We start from the raw sequence: 15782 nt of genomic DNA on the forward strand, positions 1-15782 counted from the left end.
TTCTTCTATTCCTGGGCTGTCTCTCGCTGAGCTGTAAAGAGCCTGGCTGAGTTCATGTTATAGCATTAATTGCCACCACAGTTTATTGGTTATGAAAGGTGGTGTTTGCCTTCCTCTTGCAAAAATAATACCTTCAGTGTTGATTAGAGAAAAGATGTCATATACCCTCCCAGTTAGAACAATGTGTGAGAAAATGACTTGAAGTTGATCTAGGCATTACCAACAGTGGCCTTTGTTCTAGGTACTGAGTATACAGTGAAGGGAAACCTCAGTTGAAGAAGCCCTTTCCAGCTCTGCCCTCCCATTTGCTTGCCCATTAGTGTTAAACCCATGTGGCATTCACACATGCTGCCTGCCAGCTTCGTGGTTTGTGAATGTAGCTAATTCCCAGAAATTATTTTTGTTACATTTATGCTTTGGCTGTAGTAAATATTTATGCTCTAGTGTCCTTTCTAGATGCAAAGATAGAGACAGTGACACTTTTGTGGTACCAAGAACCAAAAGAAAAATCATATTTTAAGTCAAGTATGCTTAGCCATTAGGTAAAGCTGCCATTTTATATTACATCTCATGCTTGTGGTGGCTGATGGGGTCACCTGAGTAGTTCTTTCTTTGGCTCTTCATACACATCGCAGTTAGATGGCACCAGAGTTTGAAGTTATCTGATGGCTTCTCCTCAAAAGTGCCTAGGGTATACAGTGTCTGGGGAAGCTGGGTTCTAGGGTTGCTCCACATGTCTTCTTCACAAGGAGAAGTATAGACATCCTTTAAAGCAGAGGCTTCTGGGAAAGAGGCAAGTACCATTTTTTGTTTCATCTCATGTGGTTGTGTATCTAATGCTGCCACATTTTCTGACTTTCAAAGACTCACTAAAATTCAAAATGTCAACGAAAGCATGCAACCTTCAAGGATTACCATTGGTTAGCATTTGAAAAACTACCATTCTGCTGGCCAAAGGTCATGAATCTCTGTGTTACCCCAGGCATGGGTTGCAAAGACCAAATGGTTTGTGAATTAGAACCTAAGTACACCCCTGCCATGGATATCCCCATTCATAAGACAGAGAGAAACAACTAAATTGTGACAGTAATACAGTTTCCATAAACTCTGACCTAGATATCAGCTGGGCAGCTATTCCTCACCTAGGTGACTCCACAGTGCTCACTAAAGCGGATCTTTTAGGAAAACCAGTGGAAAGGAAATGACTGAGGAAACACCTTGAGGCCAGCATAGAGCTCGCACATGCAGCCATGTGTTGAGGAAATCAAAGAAATCTGTGGCAAGTTAAAAAGTGGATTTATGAAGGCCCCAGCTGATTATTAACCCCCCTCCACTTCGGTTTATGAATATTTATTTTACCATTAAATACCTATCATATTTACTGGCTCTTCCTTTGTGTTTTAGTATTTTTATTCTTGGAGAATTTCAGAAGTTTATATTATTTTGATTATATGTATCCCTTCTTCTCAAATACTCCTAGCCTCACTGCTGCTTATACACTCCCCACTCCCCAACTAATGACCTCTATTGAAAATAACCCACTAAATCCAGTTTGTGCCACTCTGTACTCAGGGGTGTAGGGCCAACCATTGAAGCATGGTTGGCCTACTAGGGGTCATTTCCTTAAACACAACTAATTCTCCCTACCCCAGAAGTCATACCCTGTCAATAACTCCTCAAATGGATACTCTTGAGCCATCCTATCTCCATGCTAGCCTGCTGAATGTCTTGAGCTAATGCTAGTACTAATCAGGCGACTGAGGATGCTATGGATTCAGGAGTTCAACATTCTTGTCATTTTCAGAGGGCTCCAGTCTCTCCAGTTCTTCTACCTCTGGCTGAGAGTCTTTCTTCCCTCTTCTTGGATGATTCTCAAGCCTTTCGAGGAATGGGTGTATATTGATACACCATTAATGGCTGAGCACTCCATAGAGACTTATGCTCTGTACATTGGCCAATTGTGATTTTCTGTGTTAATTTCTGTCCACTGAACAAGGAAACTTCTCTGATGATGTTTGAGGGATGCACTGTCTGGTTGTGAGTAGATGTTTAAGAACAAATCCAACTTTTGTTAGGAGATATGGAAGTCTGCTTGGGCTGAAACATCTTAAAGAATTTTTTTGTGGACATTCTTCTTGTTGAGAGGGTGATGTTGTAATACTTCCTATGTGTAATTTTAATGCTTCTTTGGAGCATTACACTCTTGTGAGATTTACCTTTAAGCATTTTGTGTGTGTGTGTGTGTGTGTGTGTGTGTGTGTGTGTGTGTGTGTGTGTGTGATGCTGAGTGTTGAACTCAGAGCCTTGGGCATACTGGTTGTACTAGTTAGGGTTTCTATTGCTGTGATGAAACAGCATAACCAAAGAGACTTGAAGAGGGAAGGATTTATTGACTTACACATCATTGTTTATCATTAGAAGTCAGGGCAGGACTCAGACAAGGCAGTTACCTGGTGATTGGAACTGATTCAGAGGCCATGGAGAGCTGCTGCTTACTGGCTTGCTCCCTCTGGCTTGATCAGCTTGCATTCTTACAGAACCCAGGACTACAAGCCCAGGGATGGCATCACCCACAATGGACTGGGCCCTCCTCCGTCAATCACTAATTAAGAAAATGCCTTACAGGCTTGCCTGCAGCCTGATCTTATGGAGGCATTGTCTTCCTTGAGGTTCCCTTCTCTCAGATGACATTAGCTGTGCCAGTTTGACATAAAACTATTCAGTGCACTGGGGCAAGTGCTCTACCACTGAGCCAAATCTCCACCCCAGATTTACCTTTAGAATGTAGCATCAAAGAGCAGGGCAAAAGTTTGTCTAAGTGTGTTTTGGTAACTTTTGTATGAATCAGTTTCTATTTGAGTGAGCCCTTGGGATAGTAGACTTTGTTGTATAATATAAATAGGTATCATGTGATTCCCCTCTATTGTATAAGATCTGGGTAATCCCTGGCTGTTTTCTGGGTTCTGAAGATGTCTGGAGAAGCATGAATGGGTTAGAGCAGCAGTGTTTAGCAGTGCCCCCAAACATTTGTCAAATATTATTCAGGGAATTTGGCAACTCAAAGTTATACAGACACATGAGGATTTTTTGGATATACTGTACTTGTTTTATCAATAGATTTTGTAACCTCCATTGATAATTTTTTGAAACTGTGAATATAAAAAGGCTTTTTAAAGATTTCTATGAATGAAAATATTGAAGAACTTACTTTACTTTTTTTGTATAGGAAGTGTTTTCCCTTTAAAGCTATACTTTAAGACCAAGTCCTTCTAGATGGTGTGCAAGTGAGTGGCAGAAACATTAATAAGGAAGATAGAAAATTAGTGGTTAGTAATGCATATTTGTTGGTCTAAAAATTAACGAATAGCTTTTGTTCTGTTTTAAGAACTAGGCAGTGAGCTGGTTTGCCACGTTGCAGAGTATCTCATGACTGAAAGGGTGTGTACCATACCTTATGAATGTTTTCATCCTCTGGCAGTTTTTTGACTTGGCATTAGGACAACAAAATATTTTTTGGATTTGGTGATATGTCTTAGGTCATTTCATAGGCATATGGCAGATATGAATTTATTTTTTTGCAAATGTTATTGCATGCTTACCATGTGTTAGTAGATAGAATTTTATGTTCCGGGGGTAGAGAGAGGGGAGTAATTGGTAAGAACCCTAGGCTTTTGTGTCTTTTATTTAGACTATTGATGAATGCAACCTTTTTCTGTGTCCCTACACAGTACAGTAGTGGTATGTAATGAGCTTATTTAAGGATTCAAGTTCTCTCCCTTCATTTATCTTTCTAAGCATAGACCTTGCAGAAAGCATTGGGCAAACCTGGGTGTCTGCAGTTAGATCATATCCTTCTCAAATAAGGCAGCAGGTTAGTCTTCATAGTACACACAGCTCCAGTGAGTCAGCTGAGAACAATGTCCTTGCTTTTAAAGGCAGACAGCTCAGAGATGGTTTGGATAGGACCTTTATTGTCAGGCTACAAATAGACATGGGTGCTGGGGAGAAACATGTTGTGAAAACACAGATGACTCACTGCATGAGTGTTGTCTAAGCATACTCTTCTGCCAGCTTCTGTTCAGGAGGTCTGGCCTGCTTGAAGACAAGGATTTGCTTTCAATCATTAATTTCAGGGCTGATGGTATCTATCTATCTATGTATCGATCATCTGTCTATATCTATCTATCCATCTATCTATCATCATTATCATCTATCCTCTCTATAACATCTACTTATCAAATGCATACATAAGTAACTTGTCTATTTATATGCCTGCATATATCAATGTGTAATTAGGTATATGTGTCTGTGTGTTTATGTGTCACTAGAAACATATCATCTTGGAGTAGCAAATAAAATATATCATGGAACTGCATTCAAAAATAGTGCAGTTGAGGTTACAGTGGCTCCCAGTATAATTAAGTTGTAATGCCAGCACAAATGGCTGCATACATTGCCCATTGTTAGCATATATATTTTGCCAGCCAGGAAGGTCTTAAAAGATGCTGTGACATACCAAGAGGGCATTTACAGATTTCTTATAAAGATAACTTGGGGGATTATAGTTTATCTTGAACTACTTTGCTAAGAGTCGATCTTACATTCCTGTAGCATCCAACCTCGGCCTGTTTCCATTTCTCTCTTTTATAGTGCAGAGTTAGATAAGTTCCTGGAGTTTGAGAATGATACCTCATTCATTTTTCCTGGTAAATCCCATCAAACTGATGCTGTAGTCTCCTTGCCCTATAGTAAAGAAACAGTTTTCAGCCTCACTTTTCTGAAATCTTATCCCCTTTGTAACTAAACCACAACACTATGCATATTGATGTCATATTTACATTCTTGTATTACTCTGTTTATTTAGATATTTTTATTTAATTATTAAATATCAATATATAAATGCATTCCACTAGAATTTCTTGAACTTAAGTGTTTTCATTCTAAGAGCCATTAGATGGAGTTGGGCCTGATGATACAGACCTTTAATTCTAGCTACTCAGGAGGCTGAGGCAGGGGGATTAACTTAAAGGCTTACCTGGGCAACTTAACAAGACTTTATCTCAAAGTAGAAGTAACATAAGAGGTGAAGAAATAGCTCAGTGGTAGGCCACTTGATTAGCATTGGACGAAGCCTGATACTCAACTAGCTGCCCTATAAGTACACTTCTTTGCTAACAAAGTGAGTCATTACTAAGTCTTTGGGGAAGATATTAATGTAAGGAAGACTCTCTGATGCTTTGTGGTAAGAGCTGTGTTCTTCAAGAATTGTTCTTCTGTAGCATAAGAAAGTATATTTTAATGTAAGTCTACACTTGATTGTGAATGACTAAGTATAGTTTAGAGTGAAGACTGAGTGAAAAAAGTCATTTTAATTTTTGTTCCAGGAGTAAATATAATCCTATTTCACAAACCTTTCAGCAAAAGAATTCAGTAAGATTTTTTGCGTTCTGTGAATTTTGTGATATTTATAGAGCCTAACAGAGCACATTTTAAGAGAACTTGTCTCATAATAAGGGACATTTATAGCTGGCATCTCCAAATTTGAGGCTTTATTTTAACATTCTGCTGTGCTGAGACATTTTCATCAATCTGCTCAAGTCAGAAAAGCCTAATTTCCTATGTCAGTGAGAAAGGTACTTCTTTGCAATGCCTCTTACATATAGTTTACAGCAGCAGGTTTGATGTGAATTGGTAATTTACTGAGAAACGGACAGTAAGTTCAGTCTGTGTGACTATTGCTCCTAGGCACAGAAATGCTTTTCCTTTAGAAGTAGGAGACAGAGAAAGATTTTGACCTGTACAGTAACACATTCTAGCTTTGGAGCAGGAATTGTCTGTGGGGACGATACAACTTGATGTTTTGGTTAGCCAAAGCAAGCCTGTTCAATGACAAAGGAAGGAATCCATCTTTTGTAACTGTGATCCCAGAAAGGAACTTTAACTTACAAGCACATTTTACAGGTTAGGGAGATGTCTCAGTGGTTAAAGCATGTGTCTTTCAAGTTTGAGGACCACAGTTCAGATCTCAAGAACCCATATAAATGCTTGGAGGACATGGAAGACCCTCCATAATTATACCTCCTTGGTAGCAGAGACAGGACATTCCTAGAGTAAGCCGGCTAGCTAGCGTAGCTGAACTGGTGCAGTCTGGGTACAGTGGAGAGACCCTGTCTCAATGAATAAAGTAGTGAATTCTCAGACAAGCTCCTGACAGCAACTTTGGGTCTCCAGACACATGTATACACATGCATGCACATTCAATTCACCTGAACATACATATGTGAATGCACACTCATCTGTACACATATACACACATATGAACAATGCTTCACTCATCTGAATATATGTATATGAATGCACACCCCTCCACACACGTATACACATATGCTCACACACTTCACTCACCTGAACATACATATGTGCATGTACGCCCAGCCACACACACATATTCACATGCATGCACACCACTCATCTGAACATACGTATATGAATGCACACCCCTCCACACACAAATAAAAATGTGCTTTCCAAGTTCTGAGTTAAATTTAATCGGCAGAAACTAAGTTTCTTTTTATTTTTTATTAGAAAGACCTTTATCAGTCAGGCGGTGGTGGTGCATGCCTTTAATCCCAGCACTTGGGAGGCAGAGGCAGAGGCAGAGGCAGAGGCATCTCTGTGAGTTAGAGAGCAGCCTGGTCTATAAAAGCTAGTTCCAGAAAAGCCTCCAAAGCCACAGGGAAACCTGTCTTGAAAAACCAACCAACCAAACAAACAAACAAACAAGCAAAAAACTATCAATTCTGTTTTGTTGGTGATCAGAAAATTATAATAATTTGGCTAAAACTGGGAGTTCTAAATGATGCTAAAGTAAAAATTTATCATTTTTAGTTTATGGTTGTTTTGAAAATAGCTTCTCCAAAATGTCATTTTCATTATATTGTTTCATACATATTACAAAATATGCATACACATATGAATTTATGTAAATAAGATTACATAGTCATATTTTGTAAGTTATATTTCATAGGCATTTTGTTCTTTAACAGGTTCTTAAACATAATTCTAGTGACTATCACATGATATAAGCTATAATTTATTTAATAGACATATTTTCAGTTGGTCCCAGTTTTCTCTTTATTATAAAGAACACTATGGTCATTAGCTATACATTTATTATTTATAATTATCTCCCTAGGGTTTATCCCTAGCAATAATTGTTGTGTAATATGTTGATTATAGTTGTTATTTATTTCAAATTATACTCACAAAGGCTACACTAATTCATATTTCTACCAATATGCAGGAGTACCCAGATTTTTACCCTTAACTTCTCATTTTTGTCATTCTGTGTGTTGAAAAGAATGCCTTGCTTTAATTTGATGCCACTCCTGAGGCTGAATATCTGTCACACTATACTGACCATAAATCCTTCTCCATACATGTGTCCTTGCTGTATTCTCATTTGGGACCATTTAGTTTTTCCTCATAATTCTCTGCATAATAAGGATATTTTCTTTTACTTGTTAGAGAAATATTAACAAAATATTTTTCTACTGCAATGATGTCTTTTAACTGTGTTTGTGGCTTCTTTGGCTGTACAGATTTTAACTTTAGAAGTTAAGCCTTTCATTGTTCTTGTTTGCATGAAATATTTACCCACATACTTCAGTTCTTTTATGTTTTTGTTTAGTGTTTTATCCATCTGGAATTGATTTTTGTGTAGTGTTAGACTGGAGCTAGGTGTTTCACATATACGATTACAGCTCTTTAAAGAATATAAGGCTGCTGTATCTTGCTCCTCATTTTTTTCTAAGAGAGTTCAAAGTTCTGGGCCCCTGCTTTTCTCAAATAGAGATGAAATTTGTCTCTCCTACTTTCTGTTGGCAGTGTGGCCTGAAACCTTGTCTGTGACAAAGCACACAGCAGGGGAGTATGACCATGACGATTGGATGCTCCCTCTGGACAGGACAGAAATCGCTGTTATAGGATGAAGCCACATTGTATAAGATAAACAAAGGCTCAACAGCCAGCTTTTCCCCTACTGCACATGTGTGGTATGTGAGTAAGCAATTAGCTGCTAATGCTATTGTGAAAGAGGAAGAGAGATTGAATGGGTGTTCTTTAAACTTGGTCTTAACCTCGCAACTCTAAAACTTTGATTCTCCAGACCTCATCTCCTTGTCATTTTCAGAGATGCCAATGTACCTGCTTTGTGTGGATATCAAGAATTAGTATTATAGCAAGCAGACATCTAAATATATGCCATATGAAGAATCAGTATTATGGCAAACAGACAAACAAATATATGACATATGAAGAATTACCATTATAGCAAACAAACAAATATATACCATATAAATAATTAATATTGTAGCAAAAAGGCAAACATATATATACCCTTCTCAGGCAATTCTCATGTGACCTGAATTTAACTTCAATACTTGCATTCTTACTTTTGAAAAAAAAAATACTGATTCTTAATTTATGTGTATGAGTGGTTTTCCTGCATTCTTCTGCTTCCATCAGCTACTGCATGAAGACTCTAGGATGGCATATAAGATAGTCATCAATCTCATTATTGGAGAAGGGCATTTGTAAGAATAAGTCTTTCCACCAAGTCACCTGAGCCCTGTAGCCATGTGGGTGCTTTCCACCCGCCTGACTTCTGCCCGCCGCCACATTAAAGTCCCAAGTAACACACAGAGACTTATATTAGGTACAAATGCTGCTTGGCCAATGACTAGGATTTCTCATCCGCTAGCTCAGTCATAATAATCAAAATCTATATATTTTATAAGACTTATCTTATGGAGGACACCTCCCTCTGGTGCCCTCTCTTGCCGGCAGATCACATGGCGACTCCAGAGCAGAGACCAGGAGGAGGAGAGAAGGGGACGACTTCCTTCTTGCCCTTGCTTATATATAATTCTCCCTGCTATGTCACTTCCTGCCTAGATCACCACTTCTTTACTACATTTTCCAGAATCCTCTTTGACTCCTAGTACCACCTAACTTGCTGCCTCATTGGCCAAACAGTATTTATCATCCAATAAGACAAACACATACACAGAAGCACTTCCCCCATCAGGCATTTAAGGTAGCCTCTCCACTATTGCTTAGATTGTTAGTTGCAGTCATCTTTGTAGCTCTCTGGACATTTCCCTAGTGCTAGATTTCTCTTTAGACCTATAATGGCTCCCTCTATTATGGTATTTCTTTTCTTGTCCTCCTCTATTCTTCCCCTGACTCAATCTTCCTGCTCCCTCATGTCCTCCTCTTCCCTCCTCTTCTGCCCTTCTCTTTCTCCCCTCCCCCAGTGCTCCCAATTAGATCAGGAGATCTTGTCCCTTTCCCCTTCTCCAGGGGACCATGTATGTCTCTCTTAGGGTCCTCCTTGTTTCCTAGCTTCTCTGGCGGTGTGGATAGTAGACCAGTAATCCTTTGCTCTATGTCTAAAATTCATATATTAGTGAGTTCATACCATTTTTGTCTTTTTGTGACTGGGTTACCTCACTCAGGATGGTTTCTTCTAGTTCCATCCATTTGCCTGCAAATTTCAAGATTTGTTTTGTTTTGTTTTTTGGTTTTTGGTTTGTTTTTCTGCTGAGTAGTACTCCATTGTGTAAATGTACCACATTTTCTCTATCCATTCTTCACTTCAGGGGCATCTAGGTTGCTTTCAGGTTCTGGCTATTACAAATAGTACTGCTATGAACATAGTTGAATAGATGTCCTTGTGGTGTGATTGTGCTTCTTTTGGGTATATGCCTAAGAGTGGAATTGCTGGATCTTGTGGTAGACTGATTCCCATTTTCCTGAGGAACTGCCATACTGATTTTCAAAGTGGCTGTACGAGTTGGCACTCCCACCAGCAGTGGAGGAGTGTTCACCTATCTCCACATCCTCTCCAGCATAAACTGTCATTGGTGTTTTTAATTTTAGCCATTCTGACAGGAGCAAGATGGTATCTCAGAGTTGTTTTGATTTGTATTTCCCCGATGGCTAAGGATATTAAGCAATTTCTTATGTGTCTTTCAGCCATTATATATTCCTCTATTGAGAATTCTTTATTTAGTTCTGTACTCCACTTTTTAATGGAATTGTTTGGTGTTTTGGCGACTAGCTTCTGAGTTCTTTATATATTTTGGAAATCAGCCCTCTGTCAGATGCGGGGTTGATGAATATCTTTTCCCATTCTGTGGGCTGCCATTTTATCTTGTTGACTGTGTCCTTTGCCTTACAGAAGCTTCTCAGTTTCAGGAAGTCCCATTTATTAATTGTTGGTCTCAGTATCTGTGCTATTGGTGTTATGTTCAGGAACCGTTCTCCTGTACCGGTTTGTTGGAGGGTACCTCGTACTTTCTCTTCTAAGAGGTTCAGTGTGGCTGGATTTATGTTGATGTCTTTGATCCATTTGGACTTAAGTTTTGTGCATGGCAATAGATAGGGATCTATCTGCAGTCTTCTACGTGCCAGCATGCAGTTATGCCAGCACCGTTTGTTGAAGATGCTTTCTTTTTTCCATTGTATAATTTTAGCTTCTTTGCAAAAATCAGGTGTTCATAGGTGTGTGGGTCCATATCAGGATTTTTCAATTCGATTCCATTGGTCTACCTGTCTATATTTGTGCCAATACCAAGCTGTTTTCAGGACTATAGCTCTATAATAGAGTTTGGAGTCAGGGATGGTGATACCTCCGGAAGTTCCTTTATTGTACTGGGTTGTTTTGGCTATCCTGGGCCTTTTGTTTTTCCATATAAAGTTGATTATTGTTCTTTGAAGGTCTGTGAAGAATTGTGGTGGGATTTTGATAGGGATTGCATTTAGTTCGTAGATTGCTTTTGGCAAGATTGCCATTTTTACTATATTGATCCTACCTATCCAAGACCATGGGAGACCTTTCCATTTTCTGTTATCTTCTTAAATTTCTCTCTTTAAAGACCCAAAGTTATTGTTATACAGGTCTTTCACTTGTTTGTTAGCATTACCCCAAGGTATTTTATGTTGTTTGTGGCAATTGTAAAGGGTGATGTTTCTCTGATTTCATTCTCAGCCCATTCATCTTCTGTATATAATAGGGCTACTGATTTTTTTTAGTTAATGTTGTATCCCTCTACTTTGCTGAAGGTGTTTATCAGCTGTAGGTGTTCCTTGGTAGAATTCTTCAGGTCACTTACGTAAACTATCATATCGTCTGCAAATAGTGACAGTTTGACTTCTTCCTTTCCAATTTGTATCCCCTTGATTTCCTTTTGTTGTCTTACTGCTCTAGGTAGGGTTAGAGAGATGGCTCAGCCGTTAAAGGCTAGTCTCACAACCAAAAATATAAGAGCTAACTTACTTTTAATAACAGGGTTTATCTTCTGCTGAACACCTGACATTAAAATTCATGCAGGTCTCAGCACTCAGGTGAAGGTAGGTGGATCATGAGTTTGGATTCACTATAGACAACACAGTGAGTTCAAAGTCTGTTGGAACTATCAATCAAGACCTTGTTGCAAACAAACAATCCAAAACAGTAAAACTTGCAATTGAGCTGGTTTTGCCTTACTGTTTCTAGTGGCATCAGCTACCTCATTTTTCTTGGCTAAACCTCAGATTCAAAGACTCATCTACATAAATTTAATTTTATTATTCAGCAAGCTGTACACTTCATGTAAATCATCCCAAACATGAACTAAATTTTCCCTCTTTAGGAGTAGCAATAAAAACATTTTTTAAAGTTTGTCATGTCACAGTAATGTTGGTGAATGCATTGCCATTTAATGCCACTGAAATATTTTATTTTCTAAGTTCTAGCAGTTTTCAGATTGTCTAAGAAATAGAAAATCTGGTGTTTTTCTTAGCCTTTATGTTGTTTGCCCCCTTTTTCTTACAGTTGCTACCCAAGCCCTCCTACAAAGGTAACAATTATTAACCCAAACACTAAAGTCCCTACTAAAAAAGGGTACTGAGTCACAAAAGTTATTTTTTACTGTTATGTGAATATAAATTACAATGAGGTTAAAGCCATATATCTTTAATGTCTAATGTCCAATTCTCTTTGGTGAGCTTGCTTTATATTGTTACACATACAATGCTTGTCCCAAGCAGCTTAAAATCATGAAATGCTGATATTTCAAACATAAATGCATTTAAACAATTCTAGACATTTCCTCTTACGTTTTAGTTTTCTATATGCTTAATTTTGAAGTTTTAAGACTTGTTCTACTTTTCCTGGCCTTTTTTCTTTTTTCTTTTTCTTTTTTTTTTTTTTTTGAAAAATGGGATATCTTGGGTCAAATTTCATACCCCCATGTAAATAGAGAAATAGTCCCAAATTGTTTTGTGTATAAGTTTTGGTTCCAGTCCTATAATATAAAATAGACTATTTTGTTTTGCTTGTTAGCATCAATTTTAATGAAAGAAGCAACCCTATGGGCCATGGTTTCACCCCCAAAGCTTCTATATTTTCATGAAGAGTTCAAGAGGCCTCACTCCCACCACAGAGAACAAATCTTCCTCTTTTCAGGCCACTCTTCACAGTTTTCCACCTCCTTCCTTTCTTGAAGAAAACAGCAATAATATTCCTGGGTGGGACGAAGGGGATGGAAGGTGTGAGGGAAGAGACCTGATACTGCATCTCTTCTTTGTGTTCTACTGTGGTCCTTTTCATTTAATCCAGCAGTTCTCAATCTGTGGGTCATGGTCCCTTTGGGGGTAGCATATCAGATATCCACATTATTAACAACAATAGCAAAATTACAGTTATGAAGTACCAATGATATTTCAAAAAATAATGTTACGATTAGGGATCACCATAACATGAGCAACTGTATTAAAGGGTCACAGCTGTGGGAAGGTTGAGAATCACTGGTCTCATCCAAGTAATTACCAATGAGGTTGCCATAGTCTTGATACAAGAGATGTGCGGATCTAAGTTAACTGGTGGAGCTGATTAAGTTCATGTAGCTATGTGTGCAAGGAGTGCCCTAGTGTTGAGCCAGCTGGCTGAGATCTCAGAGGGCACCTGCTCCAGCCTCTTTGTTTTATATCCAGATAAGTACGTAGTATATGAGAGGTTGCTGTTTGAAAAGCTTTCAACCACCGGGGACTATGCTAAGCATGCTCCACATAGTGTCTGATCTAATATGCAGATTAGAGACTACACTGGGGACTTGATGCAGCCTATAAGTCATCCTGAGACCATGTGACGCCAGAGCCCATTTCTCTACTATGTCACCATTTATTTTATTACTTGAAAGAATTGAAGTGACATTCTGAAGATCATTGGGTCTCTTGTGGCAGAACAGTCTAGACTTTGGATTTCCTGAGTGCTGGCTGTTTGCTTTTTCTGCTGTTCCTAGTAGGCATCCTCTGGCAGCAGTAGAATAAGGTGTAAGGCCAGCCAAAGGTGCCAGGGCACCCCGTGGCCCTGGTGTTACTGAACCCCTGAGCCTAGCCAACTGCATCTTTGTGAAGTGATAGGAAATTTTTTCCTTCTAAAAGTTAGATGTAGAAATGTCTTTAAGACCCGTGGCTATTGACAAGACACAATTCAATGCAGTTATCTTGGAAAATCAAATATTAGTGAACACTGAATGTGATAAATTAGAAAAGATGTTTATGACAATTTTCTAAGTTGCATTAAACTTGTTATAGCTAAAGTTATTCTTTGCCTGGAATTGTTTAAAAAAAAATTCTGTGTTGTGAAGAGGAACATGTCAAAATGTGGTGAAAATAGTTCTTTTCTCAGAAATGCTGTAAGTATCTCTCAGTTTAAGCAAGTTTCCAGTGCAGTGTATATAATGAATCACCAGTCTCAGCTTCAACCACAGGATGGAAAGCTAGCATTTATGACAGGATCGAGTACCGAAATAAAAATAATCTGCCTTTGAACCATCACACAGCTTCCATAAATCAGAGTGGGCTTCTGGAAGAAACTGGTTGCTATCTTTACCGAATGAGCAACAAGGGCTCTTGACCTTTGATAAGGAAACCTAGGGTGTCATCTGGGCATGTCTTCAGTTCCTACAGCTCTTGCTGAGGACCCGAAGAGCACGTGGTGGAGGGATGGTAGACAGCACTATGGGAGGAGAAACAGGAGATGCAGGAAGACCTTGTTCCTGCCCTTACAGAGATTAATGGCTATATCAAGTCAAGCCGAGGATCCTAATCTCAAGTTTCTCCTTTCCGATTTTACACCCAGTCTGAGATGTGTTTTGATCCTATGCTAATGGTAAGACGTGGGGATTTCTCTGTATGATGATGGAGGAGGATGCACTGTTCTTTGCTTGTGATGTGTACTTAGACTGTCATATGAACAACACATACCGCCATGTAAGTGGGTCAAATGAAGCCTTTAAATTCTTAGCTTTCAGGTAAGAAATGAAAAATTCCAGATAAAATTGTAAAAACCCCTTGTTTATGCACAGGAGCTGAGAATTTCCATTTCTAGGAAAACCCAAGCCTAAGGCACCGATTTAATATTTGCAGAGAGTGATGTGTGGTTAGACAGGCACACACATCAAAGAGTTCTTATCCACAGTGTGTTCACATCATTTAGCTCACCTGAATGTCAAGATGTTAACAGTCAGGAAATCAAGACAATACTATTTGGGGGACGAGGGGGTCCCTTTCCATCTTATCTGTCTAAGCACATCTTGGTTCTATTGTTTCACTTCCTGCTTCAATTGTTTTCTATGAGGAAGAATTAGCTGGGATAGCTATAAATAATGAATGGCACCTTTCAAGCTACTCATTGGCACTCAGATGTGAAAGTGGGGTTCTCTATGTGCTCCTCCTGCTAGTTCAAACCAGCACTCTCCATGGACAGGGCCTGTCTGGGCCGTAGCCGACCTGGCTTACTTGTTGTGAGAACTGCCAGTCTAATTACTTGCCAGCTCTTACCATTTGGCCACCTCCTCCCACCTCCGTTTCTTTGGCATCTGCCTTCTGATTCCAATCCCAACACTGAAGGAAGAGGCATTTTCTATCACTAATGTTGCTCCAAGGGCAGTGTTGCTGGCTCTAAAGCTATGCACAAGTATTTTCAATCACCATGGGATCCAGATAGTGGCTAGGGATGGGACTAATTTTCTTTACATGGGTGGGGTGGTCTCATTAAGCAGCCCTGGAATTTGCTATGTAGACCAAGTCAGCCTTGAACTCACAGAGATCCACCTGCCTTGACCCTAGTGTTATGATTAAAGGTGTGCCACCATACCCAACCAGGGATAGAACTTAATGTATTTCTGTAAGTTGATTTTTTTTTTTTTTTTTTTTTTGGTTTTTCGAGACAGGGTTTCTCTGTGTAGCTTTGGAGCCTATCCTGGCACTCGCTCTGGAGACCAGGCTGGCCTCGAACTCACAGAGATCCGCCTGCCTCTGCCTCCCGAGTGCTGGGATTAAAGGCGTGCGCCACCAACACCTGGCTTGTAAATTGATTTTTAACAGTCGGTTTTCCATAGTTATTTCCTGTGTGATATGTTTACTTTGAAAATAGGAAGTGAATGAAAAGCTGCTGGAAAAGATTTGAGACATTGAAAGAGGTAGCCCACTGAGGCTGACAAGGTAATGTCTGAAGGGCACCTCAGAGTCCTCAGAAATCTACTCTGTCCCAGTCAGGGATGATTGAGTTAAGAGGACTGTTTTGTTGAACATAAATCACCCTTCCAAGAGTAGATGATGCACTATTTATAGAAGAAGGGCTCTCCTATATATATTTACTTTAAAACATTTTAACTTAGAATATAATCACATCATTTTCCCTCTTCCCTTTCCTCCATTGAACCTGTCCCATG

At 39.2% G+C, this 15782-nt stretch overlaps 1 protein-coding gene across 4 annotated transcripts in view; it reads left to right on the forward strand.

Moving 5' to 3' along the window:
- Positions 1-15782, forward strand: part of LOC100763623 (electrogenic sodium bicarbonate cotransporter 1) — a 281927-nt gene that overhangs the window by 185215 nt on the left and 80930 nt on the right. The window lies entirely within an intron of this gene.

The sequence above is a fragment of the Cricetulus griseus genome (assembly GCF_003668045.3).
Source record: "Cricetulus griseus strain 17A/GY chromosome 1 unlocalized genomic scaffold, alternate assembly CriGri-PICRH-1.0 chr1_1, whole genome shotgun sequence".
NCBI lineage: Eukaryota > Metazoa > Chordata > Mammalia > Rodentia > Cricetidae > Cricetulus > Cricetulus griseus.